This window comes from Balaenoptera ricei, chromosome 20 (assembly GCF_028023285.1).
Source record: "Balaenoptera ricei isolate mBalRic1 chromosome 20, mBalRic1.hap2, whole genome shotgun sequence".
NCBI classification, from domain to species: Eukaryota; Metazoa; Chordata; class Mammalia; order Artiodactyla; family Balaenopteridae; genus Balaenoptera; species Balaenoptera ricei.
Window position 1 is genome coordinate 60,760,165 of NC_082658.1, and position 21,396 is coordinate 60,781,560.

The 21,396-nt window shown below is 43.4% G+C and overlaps 1 long non-coding RNA gene across 2 annotated transcripts in view; it reads right to left on the minus strand.

The window, feature by feature from the left end:
* LOC132355723 (uncharacterized) overlaps nucleotides 1-21,396 on the minus strand; it is a 223,251-nt gene that overhangs the window by 101,516 nt on the left and 100,339 nt on the right. For both annotated transcript variants that reach the window (XR_009499685.1, XR_009499686.1), the window contains exon 2: nucleotides 1,646-1,739. This is a non-coding gene — a long non-coding RNA (uncharacterized LOC132355723). The remainder of the gene's footprint in view (nucleotides 1-1,645; nucleotides 1,740-21,396) is intronic.

Sequence of the window (21,396 nt, forward strand, 5' to 3'; positions counted from 1 at the left end):
TGTTGAAGTTCTAAACCACAGTGTGATGGTATTAGGAGGTGGTGCCTTTGGAAAGGAAGTTTCGATGAGGTCGTGAAAGCAGGTTCCTTATGAGGGTATTAGCGCCCTCACGAGAAGAGACAGAAGGGCTTTCTCTCTCTGCGTCTCTCTGTGTCTCACTCTCCTCTCCATGTGAGGACCCAGCAGAAAGGCAGCATCTGCAAACCTAGAAGACCTCTCTCACCAGACACTGAATCTGCTGGCACCTTGATCTTGGACTTCCAGCCACCAGAACTGTGAGAATAAATATCTGTTGTTTAAGCCCCCCAGTCTATGGTATTTTTGTTATGGCAGCCCAAACACCGAAGCATGCTGTCATCAGTAATCTTAGCCTCGATCACCTAACCACGTTGATGTCTTGCAGGTTTCTCCACCCTAAATTCACCATTCTTCCCATTAGAACTAGCCTGGTATTTTGTGGGGAGATCTGTCTCTAGCCATCTTCCTGCCTGGCTCGAATGTCCACGCGATGTTTATTACCCTGCCAGGTTGACATCCTGGGTTTCCTATGATCATTTTGAAGTTATGACCTGGTAGGTTTTAGGGACCACAGCAGCTGTCCTTTCGAACCTGAACATGGCTGAGACTCACTTTTTCATTAGGTTCCTGGGAAGAAAACTACCTAGTATTGAATTCGGTGGACTCACGCCCATTAATCACTTTGAAGTCATCTGTTAGCCTTCCAGGAGGAGGACATGACGAAATGGAGCCCGAGCTTAGAGGAGGATTGTTTCACTTCTCCCAGGACCCTTCCTGTTTTTCACACCGGGTGAACAGCCTCGGGCTACTGTCACTCATGGCTTCCCAGGGACTGCCTCTTGTCTGGAGATTGTTTTGCTTCTCCTGATTCCTGACCTTTCCAATTGACTTGAAGTTGTTTCCTTTCTCAACCTTGCAACCACCCTCAGCTGTCTGAGGAGCGCTCACCAGGAAATGTTTGCTTTTCATTAACTTGTTTCTCTCTATTAGTCCCATTGGAAAGCAGAAGAGCACAGGAGACAGGGGTCTCTGTTCAATTAGCCTAAGCAGACTTCCCACCGCAGGCTCTGGACGGCTCTGATCAATTCACCACTGCAGAGCCCGGAAAACCCATGTTATCTGTCAATGCCTGGTTGGTTCATCTACACCGGGCCTGTTCAGGATGTGCTAGGCGCTCTCACGTGGCATGTTTTAAAATGTTTATGGCAACACTGGAGGAGCTGGTTTATTAACCCCATTTAAAGGCCAGGAAATTGAAGTTTAAAGAAGCTAAGTGACTTGTCGAAGAGACCCCACCTGGGAAATGGTGGGCCCAGTTTTGACTCTTTGGAAATCAGTTGTTTTCCATTCTTATTGTCTATTTGAGGAAGTCGAATGGGCTTTGGTGTGTGGCTACACCTCCCTCGGGGACTATACAGGGCAGAGAAGAGAGGGGAATAGGGCTGGACCAAAACGTAGCTGTAAGCACGGGCACCACGTCATGTAAGTAAAATCCCATGTATATGCAGCTTCTAATTGATCCGAGAACTTGGAGAGGATGAGGAAAGCATGCCAGGTCCTTACAGAGCAGGAGGCAAAGCAAAGATCATGTAGCTCATGTCCCCCTTTTCAGCCCATGAGGACTTACCTGAGGCAGGAGGGGGAGAAGATATTCACCCCAATTCTCCAGCGAATGAATGTCAGAGCCAGGACAGGAATCCAGGTATCCTGACGCGCTGAACCTAAAGGTAAAACGAAACGTCGATCAACTGGGGACACAGCATGAGAAACAGGAAAATTGGGGCACACAAGGAATATTCTACAACATTGTTTTCAGATCCTCAATCCTTTCACTATCGAAGCAAATAAGAGATATTTAAGGGACTCAGAATTCTCAGGAAAAAATATAAAAGCATAAAATTAGCACGTGAAGTCAACTTATTGGCAGCATTGGCATGTAATGACGACAGACATTGATTTCAAAAACAAGTATATTGAGGAGCATTTCACATATCATAAAGTTCACCCATTTGATACAAATGGCCAATAGGCACATGAAAAGATGCTCAGCATTGCTAAATGTTAGTGCGAGCTGGTTGACAATGCCCAATTGCACCTTCAGAATTGTCATCCTCTTAAGCAAGGCATGGATGTTTGCAGAGCGGAAAAGAGGTGAACACGCAATGCCCCTAACTAACAATGAAGGTGGGAAGCTATGATTTTTCATACACTCCAAGGATTCAGCCTGTCATACAAAGGGGCAGAGAGTGTGTATTTTGGAGGATGCGGAGGAGATATGCTCACCTCAGTCGAAGAGTTGGCCCCCTATGAACACCTTCTAAGGGTGAGCATTGGGTTGGAGGATGCCCTGGAAAGGAGATGGGACCTACGTGGAACCCAGGTCCATCCACTTGTCTACACAGACCGTACCCTAAGTCTCAGAAGAGCAGACCTCTGAAAATAATCTTCCCCAGGAGCCAGAAAAAAAGTTTCTGGTAAATACTTGGTATCCTTAATAGAATACAAGTTAGCATAGCCCCAGTCAAACAGGAATGAAAAAGCATGAGGAGACAATTGTCAAAGGTGAACAGACAACAAGATGAAATATAAAGGTAGGTGATCGAACTAAGGAAAAATGGCAAGGAAACCAAAAGGTCAGCTGCAGAATTAAAATCCACATGGGATGATGTAGAGAGCCAGAGTCACCTTAAGGTAGTGACATCATCACCACCCTTACATCACACATCATGATGTAATGAACAGGATGTAAACGATGGGGAATATGAAGACAGAACAGAGGCCAACTCTTAAGAGTCAAATATATTTCTGAAGAATAAAACAAGTACAATAGAATGAGTAATCAAATGCACATACATAAAAATTTTATTTATATTTCATTTTTATTTTTCTACAAAAGCTCTGCAGATCAGAAGACTTCACCACATTACGCTGGACAAAAATATGAAAGGAAGTCCAACACCTAGAAATACCAGAGCAAAACTTTTCCTAATAAAGACAGAGAAAAATTCTATAAATATCCATTAAAAATTGGGAGAAAAAAAACCACAAAGAAATACAAATCTAGTGGGTTTCAGATTTCTTCTGTGTTACATCAAACAGCAAAAAATAATGGAGTTGAAAAAAAATCACTTCGATAACCCAACATTGTAAATCAACTCACTTCAATTTAAAAAAAAACAGTTTGAGGTTTGAGGGAAAAGAATTGTGATTAAACAATGGTAAACTGTCATTTTTTTCTTTTATACATGAGGGTGATAGAAAGATCGCTGACTATCCAAAAACTTAATATATTCCCCGGGTATATTTCTTGAAAAACATTACTTGAAAAATCATTCCACATGAAACGTGGAACGAAATTAAGGACCCGAGACCAGGAAATCCCATATAAAAGAAATGGTTCTGAGCATTAAAACAGTTGAACATGGAATTAATTCAAAATATTTGTTGAAATAATAATTTTAAAGCCAACATTTATTTAGCTCTTACTATGTGCCAGGCACTGTGCTAAGTGTTTCCCATATATGTTTGTTTATAAAGCTTAACGCAGATATCAAAAATTACTCTTCTTTTTCCTTTAATTGAAGTATACTTGATTTACAAAGTCGTGTTAGTTTCAGGTGTACAGCAAAGTGATTCAGCTTTATATGTGTGTGTGTGTGTGTGTGTGTGTGTGTGTGTATTCTCCTTCAGATTCTTTTCCATTACAGGTTATTACAAGATGTTGAATATAGTTCCCTGTGCTACACAGTAGGTCCTTGTTGTTTAAAAAATTACTCTCCTAATAAAAGATGTTTAATATCAAAATAATAACATAATAATGTAATCTGGGTCTAAGTATTCAGATTTTATAACTAAAACCAGTCAGTGAACGGAGAGAGGAATAAAAGTGCTCAGTTCTTCGTCTTAATATGGGAAGGACAGAGGGATTCAAAAGATGCTGTTTTCTTTTTTTTATTGACTTTGAGCATCAGTGGTACATTAGACAAGATACAAAGTTAAAAATTTTTTAAGTTATAAAGAAAATGACAAATTGGAAACAGTGTTTGTGACAAAAATGGCAGAAAAAGACAGTTGGTATGTTAAATGGCTTTATAAATCAATGAAAGAAAACCAACAAACACGTGGAAATAAAACAGAGCAGGATCTGAACAGGCAATTGACCACAATCATGTAAAAAAGGTTAACTTCATAAGTAACTTTAAAAAGTGCAAATTAAAACAGCAGTGTCATGCCTACTATGTTAAACCCATCAAATTGGCAAAAACTCAAAAGAATGATAATCCCTGGTGTTAGCTAGGATTGAGGGAGAGGGCCTTTCATATACTGCCAGTGGAAGTGTAAATTGGTAAATTGGTGCTCTTGTGGAAGGGAAATTGACAGCAGAGATCAAAAGCTTTCTAAATGCAGACACCTTTGGATTCAAGAATTCCATTTCCAAAGGACGTACTCAGAGGCAGCCAGAAAGATTTAACTCCAAAGATGGGAGAAGCTGTACTCACGTAAGAGGCTACTCCTTTGAAATGGAGGTTGATACTCAAGCCAGAACTAGGAAGAGGGCAATAGCTAAAGGTGAAAAGGCTGAGACTTCCTGAGCGTCCCATCCTCTGTGGGGATGTAGCTCCCGGGAGCCCCTCACTTCTAAGCCTGGTCCCTTGGGTGTGGCAATTTCTCTGGTCTATTTCCTGTCATTATCTCTGAGGCTTTTCTAAAGCCCTGTTTAAACATTTCAGGTCATCTCCATGGCACTCCAGGCAACGAAGGGAAGGGTGGGGAGCTATGAAGAACCAAGCTAGAAATATAGTGGGTGCCTTCAGAGGCTGGCTAGGCCAGAACTAGAGACACAGCACAGCATCAAGGCACGCAGGTGAGCATGCCACTGGCGGGTGGCCCCTGGTCCCTGACACTGCGCGTTCCCCCTGACATGGCTGTTTCTAGACCTGAATATTGGCCAGAGCTGCCCCTGCGGCCTCTGCGGGAGAAAATCCCCCATGTTCCCTGCATGTTTGTGTCTTTGGCTCCTGGTCAAAGGACATGGAAAGGACACAGGTACCCCAAGTGTGTGGAAAGCGTCATCCACTCGTTGCCATGAACTGGGAACGTCTAGATTGTTCCTGGTTTTCTCAGCTTGTGCCTCACCATGACTCTTGTGGTGGGAAGGGGGCTTAGATGCCAGGAAGCTCCCTCCCCTTTCCCCCCAAAAACCAAACACCTTTATGCTGATACTATTAATAATAAAAACGTGCCTTGGGATGATGCGTCTCTCGTTGCCCGTTGATGCCAGCCTAATGCTCTCCCCGGGGGTCCTCACTTTATCTATCCCTCCCTCCCTCCCTCCCTCCCTGCCATTGAGGAAGAAGCCTTCCTCCCTCACTTCCCAAATAGCTCTTGGGAACTCGGAGAGAAAGCACAGGATATTTCTCAAACTTCAACATCCGTACAAGTCACCTGGAGATCCGGTTACAAGGCAGGTTCGGATTCAGGGCTGGGGGCTGGGCCTGGGACTCTGCATTTCTGGTGGCGTCCAAGTGACGCTCCTGGTCTCCACAAGGGCAGGAGGACAGCTTGGCGCTTTTGTTTGCACTGTCTTTCTCTCTGAAGACACTGCAAGTTTCTTGGCAGCTGGATCAGTGTTTATCTTCATATCCCTGAGTGTAAGGATTAGCTCAGGGGAGGAAAGAGGGAGGAGAGATGAAAACGTGGATCCTGTGGCATCCATCTTTTTGAGCAGAGAAGTGAAAAGATACGTTGTTCGCTTCCAGCGTCTTGACCCTCACTTCTAGCTCACCGTGCAAAAAAACCCCATAAAACAAAACAGAACAGAACATACCCCAAAGCTTCTTTGTAATTTTTCAAAGGCCAAGCAGAGATAGACTGGAGAGCTTGGTGGCTGCGGAAGCTCAGGCTTCTCTCTGGGACCTCGCTTCTCCATGTACAGATGACATGTGCGTGGACATCTTTTAAGCTGGAGAAAATGTCAGAATTGGGGCCTCTCGACCCCTGCATCACCTTTTCGAGAAGCCGCCCCGATGCCAAGGAATCGGGTTGGGTAGCTCTGGTACCTGCCTAGCTCTGGTACCTGCCTAACACTAGCATTGAGGAGATAATCTCCTTAACTCCATAAACACCACAGCTAAGTACTTTGGCAGGCAAAACTGCTATGATCTTGTAAAACACATCGTGGCCATCTAGCGGAGGCTACTGACGTGGTCAGAAGGAAAGGGGAGATGGTCAGTAACGGTCACGTCAGTTTTACAGTCCTCGCCACGCAGAGCCAAGTGTGTGGCTTGAGAGACGAGGAAACGGCAGCCAAGACCCTGTCACTGCTCGCAAATCCTGAAAGACGTACGGAGAGTCTGTCTCTTTTTGTGCAGGAGAGGACCAGAGCTGTGGTCATCTGAGTGGCAGCTGTAGGGAGACGGTACAGGTGGGTCTGAGAAAAGGGGTGACAGCCGGGAGAGGGGTTTCCAAGCTTCTCCAGGCCCGAGGACATGAGTTCCCTGGTCCCACCCCAAGCATTGGGAAATTCACCTTTCTACTTGGCCTCTTGGGTGACCACACATGCCATATACCTGCATCTCAGAAGCAATGGCTGGGTGACAACATCTGGGCCCACCTGCACCCCCTTCTCCTCGACCATTTGCTGGTCAGAACAAAACCTCTCCCCTCCAGCTGTTCTGCAGAATTCGCACAGCTGACCGTGCCCTGCTCTTGGTGTTTGGTGCCTTTGCACATGTTATTCTGTCTGCCTAAGTGCCCTTCCCTTTCTCTATCTGATAAGCTCCTATTTACCCTTCAAAACTCAGCTTGAGCTTTGCTAAAGAACCCTCTGTCTCCCCCCACCACCTAGGCTGTGCCGACTAAAACTGGGCACCTACAATCTAGAAGAATGAAGTCGCTGGCCACAGCAGTCTCTGACCTTCAACACCCGCTGAAAGGGCTTCAGGGCGGAGATCAGGAGTGAGACGCTCTGCGCTCTGGGAAAACTGTCAGAACAGGTCTCCAGATAGTAAGATGTTTTCAGGAGAAGATTTTATGAGCCCAGTTTCTTGCATCTTCTCGTATCTAGAAAAGCACTCAAATCACTAACAGAAACATCCGCTCCTTGTGACTAGAAGCGACCTTCACGAGGCCAGCAGCCAGCCTCTGCCAACACATGTGCCTGACTGCACTCCCTTCACCAAACCCACATACGTACTGACCTCCCCGCCTCCTCCGGGCAGGTCCTCAGGGCTCTCCGACAGGCTGCTCCCAGGCTACAGCCCTCACTTTGCCCCCAATAAAACTCAACTCACAACTCTCACGTTGTGCTTTTTTTTTTTCAGTTGACAGGTAGCACCCTGTGCCTCTCTACGTGCTTCATATTTTGATTTTATTTGTCTCGTCTACCAGGCTTACCTCCTCCTCTTTCAATTCTTGGTCTCATGGTCTCTAGTAGAGTGCCAGGCACATGGTAGATACTCGACAATTTTTAAGTACTTAAATGTGTCATAATGGATCTCTGTCTGTGATTATTATACGCAGTGAAAGACAAGGCCATTTCTCTCCAGAGGAAGGTAGAGTGCAAGCTCACCTCCTTCCCGGTTCTAGTGTTAACCTGTCTCAGGTCACGTGTACAGGGGTGACATAAGGGAGGGTTCCAAAGCCCTAGTTACAGTGGCAGATTTCCACTGGGGGCAAAGCTTGCTAACTCCTGCTCCCACGTGCCACCTGGCACTTCAGTCTTCACCGTGACCACAGCCATACACAGTGTGAAAAGCCATCGAGGAGTCCAACCCCAGATTTCCCGAAGGGGTAGTTACGGGGTGAAGAATGCTTTGAAAGCAAACCAGAGCTCCCAGTCAGCAGAACCGTCTTGGGCTGCATCACCGCAGATCCTGAGACAGGGGTGCAAGTGCAAGTGGTTTATTTGGGCATGATCCAGGACACGTGGCTGGGGGTAGGAAGCAAGAGTGACAAGGACGGCAAGGAAGCCAGTGCAGGGGGAGCTGATGCGCAGGCTCTTACGCAGGCAACCAGGACGTAGACCCACGAGGACCTCAGCGGGTGGATGCGGGCCACACCTCAGGCTCAGCCTACACTAAGGCAAGAAACCGGGCTCTCCATTCTCGCAAGTTTTTCATCCATTCACCAGTCGGTGGGCATGTGCTTGTTTCCAGCTTTGGGCTGTGATAAATGAAGCTGCTCTGAACATTCATGGGTTTGTGTAGACATGTGTTTTCATTTCTCCTGGGTAGATATGCCTAGGAGAGGAATGGCTGGGTGGAATGGTAAGTATATGTTTAACTTTATAAGAAACCGACTGTTTTCCAAAAAGCTGGCTCTCCCATTTTACATTCCTACCAGCAATGTCTGAGGGTTCAAATGTTACTAAAAAAGCAAGCCTGTGTTTGTCTTTTGATTTTCTTAACCATGTCTCTTGAAGAACAAAAGCTTTAAACTGTGAAGGCCAACATACACGTGAGTACATTTTCTTCTGTGATTTGTGCTTTTTGTGTCACAAAGATTTTCTCCCATTTTTTTCCTAAAGTTTTAGTTTTAGCTCTTTCATTGAGTTCTATGATCCAACTTGAGTTCATTTTTAAGTGTGGTTGAAATAAGGGTTGATTATCTATCTATCTATCTATCTATCTATCTATCTATCTATCTATCTATCTATCTATCTATCTACCTATCTACCTACCTACCTATCCATCCATCTCTATATCTATCTATCTATCTATCTATCTATCTATCCATCCATCCATCCATCTATCTATCTACCTACCTACCTACCTATCTATCCATCCATCTATCTCTATCTCTATCTATCTATCTATCCATCTAACCATCCATCAATCTACATATTTGTATATTCACAGATGGGTAGCTAATTGTTTCAGCACTATTTATTGAAAAGCCTGTTTTCCCCAATGAATTACCTTGGTGACTTGACTTAAAATCACTTGGCCTTGGGGTGGGGTCTATTTCTGGACCCTTCTCTGGTTCACTGATCTATAGTTCTACCCTTGCTCCACTACCATGCCGCCTTGGTTACTGTAGGTTTAGAGTGAATATTGAAATCTAGTAGTCTATGTCCTCCAGTTTTCTTATTTCATAAAATTCTCTGGGCTATGCTAAGTACTCTACATTTTAATAGAAAATTAAAATCAGCATGTCAGTTGCTACCAAAATTGCCTGATGTAATTTGGATTGGAATTGTGCAGAGTCTTTATATATCAGTTTGGGGGTCATTACTATCTTCATAATATTCAGTCTTCTAATCCATGTCTTCTTTATTTTCCCTCAGCAATGTTTTGTATTTTTTAACGTAGAAGTCTTGCATATAATTTGTTTTCTTTTAACAGTTTCACATCTTTAGGCTATTGCAAATGGCATTATTTTTCACTTCAATTTTAAATGTGACTAACATATTTTTAAATGTATCCTTCTTAGATTATCTGTATTTAGGTACATATACATATAATTATTATATGTCGTGCTCTGTTTACTTATTTATGTATTAATGTCTTGTTCTAGACAGGCTTTAAGGAAGCTTACAAGAATATATAAAATAAAACCGAAGAGTAGAAGAAGGAGAGACAGAAAAGGGAAAGCAAAAGGACAGGGACATCCAGTAGAGTCAGGCGTGAAGCTAATACACATAAATATTATACAGTCCTTGTACATTTGCTTTCTACATTTGCTAGTTCCAAAATGAAGAATGAAATAAGATTATTGCATAATTTAGAGCATCCTTAAGTGGCACTCCTAAATCAAATGCTCCCAGAAAGCACAGCTATTTCTTATACTTTTCTCCAACAGGTCCTCAAAAACAGGACAGAACACATGTACTAGAATGAATAAAATCCTCAACAATATCTTTATGGAAATTATGCTGAGTTTTGATGTGCCGTCCTTATGCCACTTAAAATATAGCCTAGCAGTGCTAAAAACGACCGTCTCCAAGGCAGTTCCATTTATCTGCAACCACACAGCTAAGCTCATCCTGGATTCCTTACCCTCAGAAGCCACCTGAGATCATAAATGTCTGCTGTTCTAAGTTTGGGCAATTTATTATGCAGCAACAGATAACAAATACAGGTTTTGGTCCCAAACTACCATTGATTTAGTGCTTACTTCATGCCAGACATTTTACGAGGTCCTGTGTAAGTATTATCTAACAATCTTCACATAACACTATGAGGAAGGTACCATCATTGGACCATTTTTACAAGTAAGGAAATTGGGGACCAGAAGTACTTGTGTCAAGTCAGCCCAGGATGTCTGATTCCAAACTTTGGGCTTGTATTAGCTCGTCTGCCTCCTCACATCTCTCTTCCAAGTGGATCCTACCAATGGGTCCTTTATGGGATGCTTTCTCAGTGGGGACCATATTGCCTCCAACTAACCAGGAAAACAGGTTCTTGGGAACTATGAAAAAAGAAATCTTAGGGACTTCCCTGGTGGCGCAGTGGTTAAGAATCCGCTTGCCAAGGCAGGGGACATGGGTTCGAGCCCTGGTCTGGGAAGATCCTACATGCCGCCGAGCAACTAAGCCCGTGTGCCACAACTACTGAGCCCATGTGCCACAACTACTGAGCCCACGTGCCTAGAGCCCGTGCTCTGCAACAAGAGAAGCCACCGCAATGAGAAGCCCATGCACCACACCGAAGAGTGGCCCCCACTCGCCGCAACTACAGAAGGCCCATGCGCAGCAACGAAGACCCAACGCAGCCAAAAATAAAGTAAATAAATAAAATAAAGAGTAATAATTAAAAAAAAAAATCTTAGCTAGCTGAATGGTCTGTGGTTCTTCAAACCTCCACCCTCCCGATGAAATCGTGTTCCTGATGACTTAATTCCTTTTGGTGCGGGAGAATTTAAATTAACATTTTTCTCCTTAAGAGATCAATAAGGACAAAAAGACTGAGAAATACTGCTTTATGACAAAGACCATCTTAGACATCTTCTCAACGGCCCATAGTCTCAGAACAAAAATCTTCCTTGCATACAGCAGATTCTTACTTAACAGTGTTTGACGAATGGATTTTCGTATACAAGGTTCAAATCTCTACTTTGAAAATAACTGCCTCGGAAATAAATAAATGACACAAGCCAAATGATGCTCTGGGCTCCACAGTAAGGAAAGTCCTCAGCAAAGACCAAAGACACAGACACCCCTGTAAGCAGCGCTCTTGGGAGTGAAGTGCAGAGCCGGCGACGCGAGTACCACGTGTCAGGAACCATGATGGATATTAGTCTACACTCTTCGGTTCCCTGGCAACTGACCTTATTATACCTGAACAACATGTTTGACTGCACTTGCTAATCTGTGGATTTCTAAAAGTAGATAAAGAGTCCAGACAGCTAGAGCTCAAAATGAAATGAGCTTACGGTTTCCATGAATTACAGCAGATGTCTGACAGATCCACAATGCAGACCTGGCCCCCTCCTGCCGGTGCCCGGGGGAGAGCCCTGTCCTCAGTGTGACTGGTCCATGGGCACATTCACCCATTTACTCCCAAATCGAGGGCTGTTTCCCCGGCAACCCTCTAGTCTGACGTAAGGCAGGAAGGTGATGGCTGAGGCTCAGGGGTCCCTCCCCATCCCTCCCTCCTAAGCATACGGATAAGTTCTGGGTTACAGAAATCTCCGAAGGATGTGAACAGAGGCTGAGCAAGGCTGACACCACTGCCCTGGGTGGCCCAGCTGGTCTGCAGCAGAGATGGGCCGGTATGCCCAGTGCCTGACACTCAGCCCAGGGTGCTTCCCATCAGACCGCGTCGTCTCCCCCGGAAGCTTGCTCTCGGCGGCTCAGCTCTGGGGCAACGAGTACGAAGGAAGATAGTTACTTTCTCCTGTAAAGTTCATGGCTTCCCCCTCTGCATTCTCTCTCCCCTCCCCACCCAACTTCTGTCTGGTTTGAGTTTATTGTCAAAACACACCCAGTCAAATTACTTGTCTGCAGACGCTTTTGCTGGCCTTCGTGTATCCACAGGAGAGCTGCTAATGATCGTCCTTCCTGCCTGTGCTGAGCTCATCCTCAGAAGGAGCTGCTCATTATCTTCCTCTGACGGCAGCCTGGACCGTCTGGAAACAGTCAGTCAGGATTCCAGCCACAGAGCTGAAGTCTCAGCGTCTGCTGTGGGGTCAGATCTCCCCCAGAGCAGTTCTCAGCTCTTGGGGGGCTGTGTACCTGTGGTCCTGCAGGCCAGGCTCCTCGGAGCTTGTGTTGGGGGTGGGTGGGCGAGTAGGTAGGGGGGCACTTCTGTCCATAGATGACTTCCCATCAGGGCCAGCTACGCAATTTTCAGGTGCCTGTACAAAATGAAAATTGGGGGCCCTTTGTTCAAAAAAGCAAGAAAAAAGTATTTTTCCTTTCTCCTGAAGTCTCTCTCTTGACTTGTCATAGTGTGACTGGCTATTTAATATTGTGCTAATTAAAGGAACTAAAATTTTAAATTGTTAGTGTACATTTGATCATTCATCTTTATACTGTGCATTGCCAGTTTTAACTGCAAACATAAGGGCATTTAACTCACGTGCAGAATCACCAGATTTGCACACACTGCATTTCGTAGCAATCTTACCAGAATAGCAGAAACACTGCCCAGTAGTAACTCAACTCTTTCTGCTTCACTTTTTGATACCTGCCCATTCTACCATCTCTCTCACCTTTGGCTTACTGAAGAGTGAGGAAGGACAAAAGGAAAAGAGCTTTTTCTTTCCTCCTAAGTCATCAGTGTCAGCATAAATGGTTGGTTGCTCCAGAGAAGTAACATAAATAAGAAACGATACAGCAAGGTTCCGTAGTCCATCATGATATTTACAAGGCCATTGCCACCTTTCTGCTTTTGAAGCAAGCTCTGGCTCACACGGAAAGCATGGCCTTTCGGCGGCCCAGTGCCCTTGATCGTTCAGTTGTGCTTCCCCTGTGCACACGTGGACTCTCGCTGAATCCCAGGCATCCCGGTTCTACCAGAGTTCTGTGCTCACGGGGCATCGTGAATGCCATGTGCCAGTGGGGCAACCTGTACCTCTTCTGCTCCTGGGCATGTCCCATTGTGCCATCAGACTTCACTTACCAATCAGAAGTTCATAGACCAAACTGTCAGAAAGTTCAAGACCACAGTGGTGGAGCCTTAAGCCAAGTGTGGGTTCCTCTGAGCATGGACCCTGGTGTGACAGCACACGTCACGGGTCCATGAAGCTGTCTCTGGTCCCAACTCTAACCCCTTAGACTTGGGCCTCCCTCTGCTACCGAGGGATAGAGCAGGAACTCCAGAAATGGATGGAATCAGGAAGTAAAATAGGGCAGTACAGCCAATTAAAAGTGCACTTGGATTCAGAGCTTCTCCATCCTGACTGCCCATTAGAATAACCTGGAGGAACTTTTTAAAAAGCCCAATGCCAAGGCCCCAGGCCTGGAAGTTCTGACGTAATTGATCCGGGTAGGGTCTAGGTAAGCTGTCCTGGCGATGCTTCGGTGTCAGCCCCCACCGAAGTCTCCCCCTTCAGCGCTGTACCCATCAAGCCAAAATGTTTATGTTTTCCCTCCTGACTTGTTAATGCCTTTGTTGCTGGAGCCATCCTATTAAATTGTTTCAGTTTACTGTATTTGACACAAAATAACAGATTTTTGTCTCACTGGGTTTTTTTTTTTAAAGCTAAAATCTAATGTTTTTTCATGGTGTTTAAAATTCAGTTTGGAGAACATAAAACCTTTTTCTGCACCTCTTGTGAATGGTCTGGCTCTTCATTTCAGATCATCCCAGATGCCAGGTGATGTGTCTCTTCCGTGTTAGGGATTCCAGCTGACTTGGAACTACTGTGTGATTCCAGTGGGTCTGGCTCTAGAGCTCAAGTTTCCAATATATTCCTGAAAAATAGGGACTAATCCATCCACATATTTCTGTAAACTTGAGAGTGACACTATTTAAAGAAATCTCACACTGAATCTCTTTGTAATGGGAATAGTCATCTCCTAATTTGACTTTCAGTCCAAACATTTAAGTTTCTTAGCTATTTTTATCATTTAGGGCAATTAATATTTACAAATTAAACCCTTCTTTGGCGAAATTTTTTTTTTTTTTGAAATAGGGAGCATTTTCTTTTTTTAATTTTATTTTTTATTTATTTATTTTATTTATGGCTGTGTTGGGTCTTCGTTTCTGTGCGAGGGCTTTCTCTAGTTGTGGCAAGCGGGGGCCACTCTTCATCGCGGTGTGTGGGCCTCTCACTATCGCGGCCTCTCTTGTTGTGGAGCACAGGCTCCAGACGTGCACGCTCAGTAATTGTGGCTCACGGGCCCAGTTGCTCTGCGGCATGTGGGATCTTCCCAGACCAGGGCTCGAACCCGTGCCCCCTGCATTGGCAGGCAGGTTCTCAACCACTGCGCCACCAGGGAAGCCCCTGGCCAAATGTTTTTTACATCCCATTCTCATACCAACACTCATGAAATGTGTAGAGTGGACATTAGAAAATATTTAGCCCAGAAATTACCCAGTCTCATCACCCATTAGTGACTTGGGATAACACTGGTGACTGAGTCACCTATACAGAGACCCAGACTCTGTACCTCTAGTGCAGGGCCTGAATAGTCATCGTACGAAAGTTCCTCAGCTGATTTTGATGATCAACTATGTTTTAGAATCATGAATCTAACCCCAAATCCTTATTTTTTAAATTTTATTGAACTCTAGTTGATTTACAATGTTGTGTTAATTTCTGCTGTACAGCAAAGTGACTCAGTTATACTATATACATATTCTTTTTCATATTCTTTTCCATTCTGGTTTATCACAGGATACTGAGTATAGTTCCCTGTGCTACACAGTAGGGTCTTGCTGTTTATCCATCCTACTTTTAATAGTTTGCATCTGCTAATCCCAAACTCCCAATCCATCTCTCTCTCCCCCCACCTCCCCCACCACCCCCCCCACCCCCCGTGCCAATCTCGCAAAATCCTTATTTTTTTAAACAGGGACACATCATCCTTACTACACTTACTAAAGTCAAATCCTAGAAACAAAGCACTAAAGACATGTTCTTAGACAAAAGTCTAGAAAATGTAAAGAAATAGAAAAAGAAAAAAGAGAAGTTATCCTTAATCCTATCAACTAGAGAGAACTACTGTTTGTCTTTCCAGTCTTTTTTACAAAAAGGTATAAACAAGCAATACTCAAAATACTGTTACAACGAGACTCCACACAAGGTTTGTTGACTGTTACACTATCGGGTATATAACCACTGCAAATCAACCCTGTGCATAAACATACGATTTTTTTATCCAAAAATATACAACATGGTATATACAGTTTGGTAACCTGATTTTTTTTGCTTAAATGTATTATTAATTTAAAGCTGAAATTCCATGGGGTTCAGCCGTGAATGTTTCATTCTTTTCACTCTGTGCTCTTTCCCTGGATCCTCCAACCTATATACTTCCATGGCTTCAGTGAACACCTATAAGTTCACTGCCAGATTTTACCTGCAGCCCAGGCTTCTTCCCTGGGGCTCTAGGCGTACACACCCAGTTGCTCATCAGCGATAAGCCCACGGATGTCTCTCCAGGCACCTCAACCTAACTGGGTCCAAAACTGAACTCACGATATTCTGAGTAAAATCAACTCTGTCTGAGAAGGCGGGACCACCATCCATTCAGAATCTCAAGCACCATCCACGACTCCTTCCTCAGCCTCAGTGCTCAAGTTTAATTGATTCGACTTCCCAAATATCCCTTGAACACAACCATTTCTCTCCACTGCTCTCTCTCCAGACCAAGCCACCTTCATTTGTCACCTGGACAATTTCAGTGCATTCCTACCTGGATCCCCCTCCTAGTTTTATCACCATTCAAGTCAGTGAAGAAATAGCAGTACAGTATTTTGAAAAAATTAACTATGTTTTGCCCTCAGTAATTCATTTTTGTTTTCTGGGCACTTAACGTTAGAAATATTGCATTTTGAGGTTGAGGTTTGCTGTCCCAACAGAGGACCAAACTCTGAAAACGAAAAGTCAAAGCCTTCACTTTTTACTTCTAAAATTGGCTCATAAAACTGTAAAATGGTATAATAATTTTTAAACTAAAATTTTGTTTGTAAGCATGGGCTTTTTGGGAAAGAGAAGCATTTTGAATCCTCAAAGTCCTGAAAGACTTCGAGCATAAAGCTAATAATTCAGACACTGAGATTTGGAAGAAGACATCATTATGTAAGAGTGAGTTGTCCTCCCAAGAGAATACAGCATTCAAAGGGTCCAGGTCTAGAATGGGGAGGGAAATGATAGAAATGCCAGATAATTTGGGAAGATCTCACTCTAGAGGAGTCATCATTTCCTAAGGTATATTCCAGGAAGATTTTAAGGTACATTTGGAAGTTTTATATTCTGTAAGAGCCTGGAGAGAAAATTAATAAAGGAGAGTTGATCTTATGATCATCTCAATAGAGACAGAACGAGCATATGATAAAATTCATCATCTATTCCAGATTAAAACAAAATCTTAGCAAACTAGGAAAAGAGACATCTTTAATAAAATAAGAGTATGTACAATAAAACTACAGTAAGAATTGTACTCAGTAACAAAATAATATAGGCTTTTCTCTTTGAGCTTGAGAACAGGGATACTCAAAATTACCACTTGTATATAACTTCACACAGTTAACTTGCAAAAAGGCAACGAGAAGAAATAAAAGATAAAGATCGTAAAAAAGAAAAAAAAAAACAACCTCATTTTTCACAGTATGATTGTGCAACTGGGAAATCCAAAAAAAAAAAAAAAAAGTCTAGGGACAAATTATTAACCAGACAGCTAGACAGAACCCTTTAGTTCCTGAGCCTAGGTATTCTACCTCTTGTGGACCAGGCACCGTTTATTTCAGGCAGAGAAAGCCCACAGGCTTGCGATGACCTACAAGACCCTCCATGGTCTGATGACCCTCACCCACCCCATGCCCTTTACCCCCTTGGCCCATCTCCTGCCAATCTCCTCCTTCACTTGGCTCTGGTCACACTGGCTGCCTTGCTGTCCATCAAATATGCCTGACACCCCCGCTCGAGGACCTTCACAGTGGCCACTTGCTCTGCATAAATCCCCCTTCCCCACTCCTCCCTCACATCTTTGCTCAAATAGCACCTTCTCAGTGAGAACTGGTCTTTTTCCTAAAATCGCAGACTGCCAACCCCCCTGCCCCCTGGGACTGTTCCTTTCCCCCCGACTATGCTCTACTATTTCCCACAGCCCCTGTCACCTCCAACATACTGTATAATTCACTTACTTATTATTTTTTACCCCTTATTATCTGTTTCCCTCCACTGGAGTGTCAGCTCCAGAGAAGCAGGGATTTTCCCAAACACCTGTGTGCCTGGCGCACAATCTATCTTTCATCATTCATAATGTGTCAGGAAACATTTGAAAGCCGCTGCTGTTAGAAAACTTTGCAAAGGAAGAGATGGTGGAGGGTTCCTGGGAGCGCGTGCCACTCTCTCTCTTGATCAGACTTGCCTTTGGGAAATCTGGCTGCTCCACAGTCAAGGATAATTGATACATCCCACTTCACTGCCCAAGGGTGCATCTTCAGATCGTATTTCTTGTGTGTCCAGAATATGACTCCCAGGGCTTATTCCACAAATTGAAAGAAGGGCTTTTTTTCTCTCCCTCCTGTGGTAAGTCCAAAAACCATGAGGAAATTTATCTGTCACAGGGGATTCTGTGTTGCTCACAATCGTGTCATCGGTAAGAAACCCCTTGTCTGGTAGGTCCGTGGAGGGTCCTGCCTTCAGCTGGTACATAGCTGTCGTTCTCAGGCTTTGAAGAAGGGCTACACTCACTATGGGTGAGCCTCACGATGCTGATCTGGGTTTCCTACACTGCAGCTCCTTTACAATACATGCACAAGTAAGTGCAAGTAAGTGCAAAAAATTGCATATGCTTCCCCAAAAGTATACTCATTATTCCTGGAAGTGTACTCATTATTCCTGGAAGCCTAGAGCAGAAGATATTTCACCCTGAGCCCAGAGCCATCGTCTTGGGATGATCTGGCTCCTTACTATTAAGCCAGGGGTCACCAGACAAGAGTGCCTTGACTCTTGACTATAATTTCCCCCCAGAGACCAGATGCTCATTTTCTGACAACTGGCCCCAAGTAGGCAACCTCAGCCCTCCAGACGTGTTGTAATAACTTTGGGCCTCACATCAAAGGAGCCCAGAGTTTCCTCTCTCCCCTCCCAAAAGGTCTTGTTACCAGGGTAGGGATAGCTCTATCCACCCTCAAGGATGGGACACCTACCTACACCTGGTCTAGCCAAAATATCCTGTAATTGATTATCTGGGTGTTCTGGGGACCTCGCCAGGACAAAAGGTACTAGTCAAGATGTCTTAATATCTCTGTACCCTTACAAAGAGGAAATATCCCATAAGAGGGAAAACTCATCAGCTCTGGATTCATAGCTAAGCCTATGACAAGAAAGGAAGCCCACATTATGTTGTCAGCAACTGGAAGATAATTCCCCTGTGTGGTGTGTTTCAGTGGCTTGTTCAATAACACAGCTATTTTCTATTTAGTTCCTTTTTTTTCAAAATAAATAAGAGCTCTCTCGGTCTCTACCAATTCTGAAAACACACCAATTACATCTAAAATACTATTTTCTATCCATTATTTGGTGCAGTTGCCAAACGGAAGATTTTCTTCCCCCTCAAAGCCATTTCTCTCAATCATCAGGATGGAAACAGGAAAGGGGAATGTTCCAGGGCGCAATCCTTAAATCCCTTGAGAGCATCTCAGAGTGTGCTATGCCAGCCTTTGCTGGGATCTGATGAGTTCCTTGCATGCAATGTTCAGGCGCTTTTAAACACCCAAGTTGAAATGATCTCATCCCAGTAGGCTGCTTGCATAATTTTTACAACATCGCATCTTCCAGGCCCTACTTCCACGGCTAACCTCAGCCCTGGAACAAAAAGAGACCACATACCCTTTTAGGAGTCCCCCAAATTTTTTTTCAGAACTCCAGTAAAGATGGATTTTTTAAAAAGTGATTTCTCACCGGTTTCTCTTTTCTCTAATTCTTCTTCATCCTCCAGGGGAAGAGGGACAAAGGGAAGGAGCAAGTCAGAGGGACCCAGGGATGCTCCGTTGGTCCCAAATGGCAACTTACCCACTTTAAAGCTCAGGAACAAAAGGGGTGGCTTGCCCCCCCAAAAAGGCCATTTCTCTTTGCTTCATCCAACATCAAGCCCTATATTGACATCCTTTCCTTCTGAACTAAAGTGAGGTCCATTCCTGGAGCAGGCTGGATAGACACAGCTTACACAGGTGTGCGTTCAAACCATCCTCTTCTCTTCAGAGAGCAAAGGAAGTAAATTCCACCTGTGGCTCATTCCTCACGACAGCGGACGCCAGTGTTCATAGTAGCACTGTTTACAACAGCCAGGACATGGAAGCAGCCTAAGTATCAACCGACAGATGAATGGATAAAGAAAATGCGGTACATATATACAATGGAATATTACTCAGCCATGAAAAAGAATGAAATAATGCTATTTGCAGCAACATGGATGGACCTAGAGATTATCATACTGAGTGAAGTAAGTCAGACAAAGACAGATATCATGTGGTATCACTTATATGTTGGAATCTAAAAAATGATACAAAAATGAACTTATTTACAAAACAGAAACAGACTCACAGACATAGAAAACAAACTTATGGTTACCAAAGGGGAAAGATGGGGGGGGAGGCGGATAAATTAGGAGTTTGGGATTAACATATAAATACTACTATATATAAAATAGATAACCAACAAGGACCTACTGTATAGCATAAGGAACTACTCAATATTTTGTAATAACCTATAAGGGAAAAGAATCTGAAAAAGAATAGATACATGTATATGTATAACTGAATCACTGTGCTGTACACCTGAAACTAACACCACATCGTAAATCAACTATTCTTCAATTTAAAAATAAATAAATTAATTTAAAAAAAGAATGAGGTGAAGTGATTGAAATCCAGGAATGGACGGCTACCTCTGTGGTGATAATACTCTACGTAGGCAGCTTTACATCCCAAGGAAGAGGTTTTTAGGCAATACTTTACATAGTTGCGCCACGTGTAGACACATAGTTGTTCCCTGAAACGAGTGAGGAGATTGGGTTCAAGTCTCAGCTATACCATCTCCTGCTGCAGACACTTTTTTTTTTTAATTAATTTTTATAGGAGTATAGTTGCTTTACAATGTTGTGTTAGCTTCTACTGTACAGCAAAGTGAATCAGCTATACATGTACATATATCCCCTCTTTTTTGGATTTCCTTCCCATTTAGGTCACCACAGAGCTTTGAGTAGATTTCCCTCTGCTATACAGTAGGGTCTCATTAGTTACCTATTTTATACATAGTATCAATAGTGTATATATGTCAATCCCAATCTCCCAATTCAGAGTCTGGAAAATAGAATTATCTCCCAGGGTTTTCTGAGAATTGATATGTACAAGGACTCTGTCAATTCAAACTCACTATACTATCTATACATTGTTGATAGTTTTTTAGAACACAGACACTGTGTGAAGATACTTATAAAATTTGAATCCCAATATAAGTCTATGAGGGGAAGACGATTCTTTTCCTATTTTGCAGATTAATAAACCAAGTCTTAGGACAAACATGCTGATGCTGTGTTCCATCCTCAGATATTTTGATTTAATTGATCTGAGATGCAATCTAGGCATTGGATCTTTCTACAGCTCCCAGATGGTTCCAACGGGCAACCAGGGCTAAGAATCCCTAGCTTAGGGGAGCTAACTCCTTGCCCTCCAAGTGAGGACCGGTAGCTTAGTTATCACCAGGAAATGCAGACCCCAGGACCCCCCAGCCCTGCTGAATCAGAATCTGCATCTTAACCTGGCCCCCAAGGGATCTGTGAGCACATGAAAGTTTGAGAAGCATGGGACTAAGTCACAACTCAACTGTAGAAACTAATTTTTTTTTAATTTTTATTCTTTTTACTGAAGTAAAGTTAATTTATAGTGTTCTGTTAGTTTCCGGTATACAGCAAAGTAATTCAGTTATATATACATATATTCTTTTTCATTTTCTTTTCCATTATGATTTATTACAGGATATTGTATACAGTTCCCTGTGCTATACAGGAAGACCTTGTTGTTTATCCACTTTATATATAGTAGTGTGTATCTGCTAATCCCAAACTCCTAATTTACCCCTCTCTCAACCCCCTTTCCCCTTTGGTAACCATAAGTTTGTTTTCTATGTCTGTGAGCTTGTTTCTGTTTTGTCAATAAGTTCATTTGTGTCATATTTTAGATTCTGCATGTAAGTGATATCATGGGATATTCTCTTTCTGACTTACTTCACTTAGTATGATAATCTCTAGGTCCATCCATG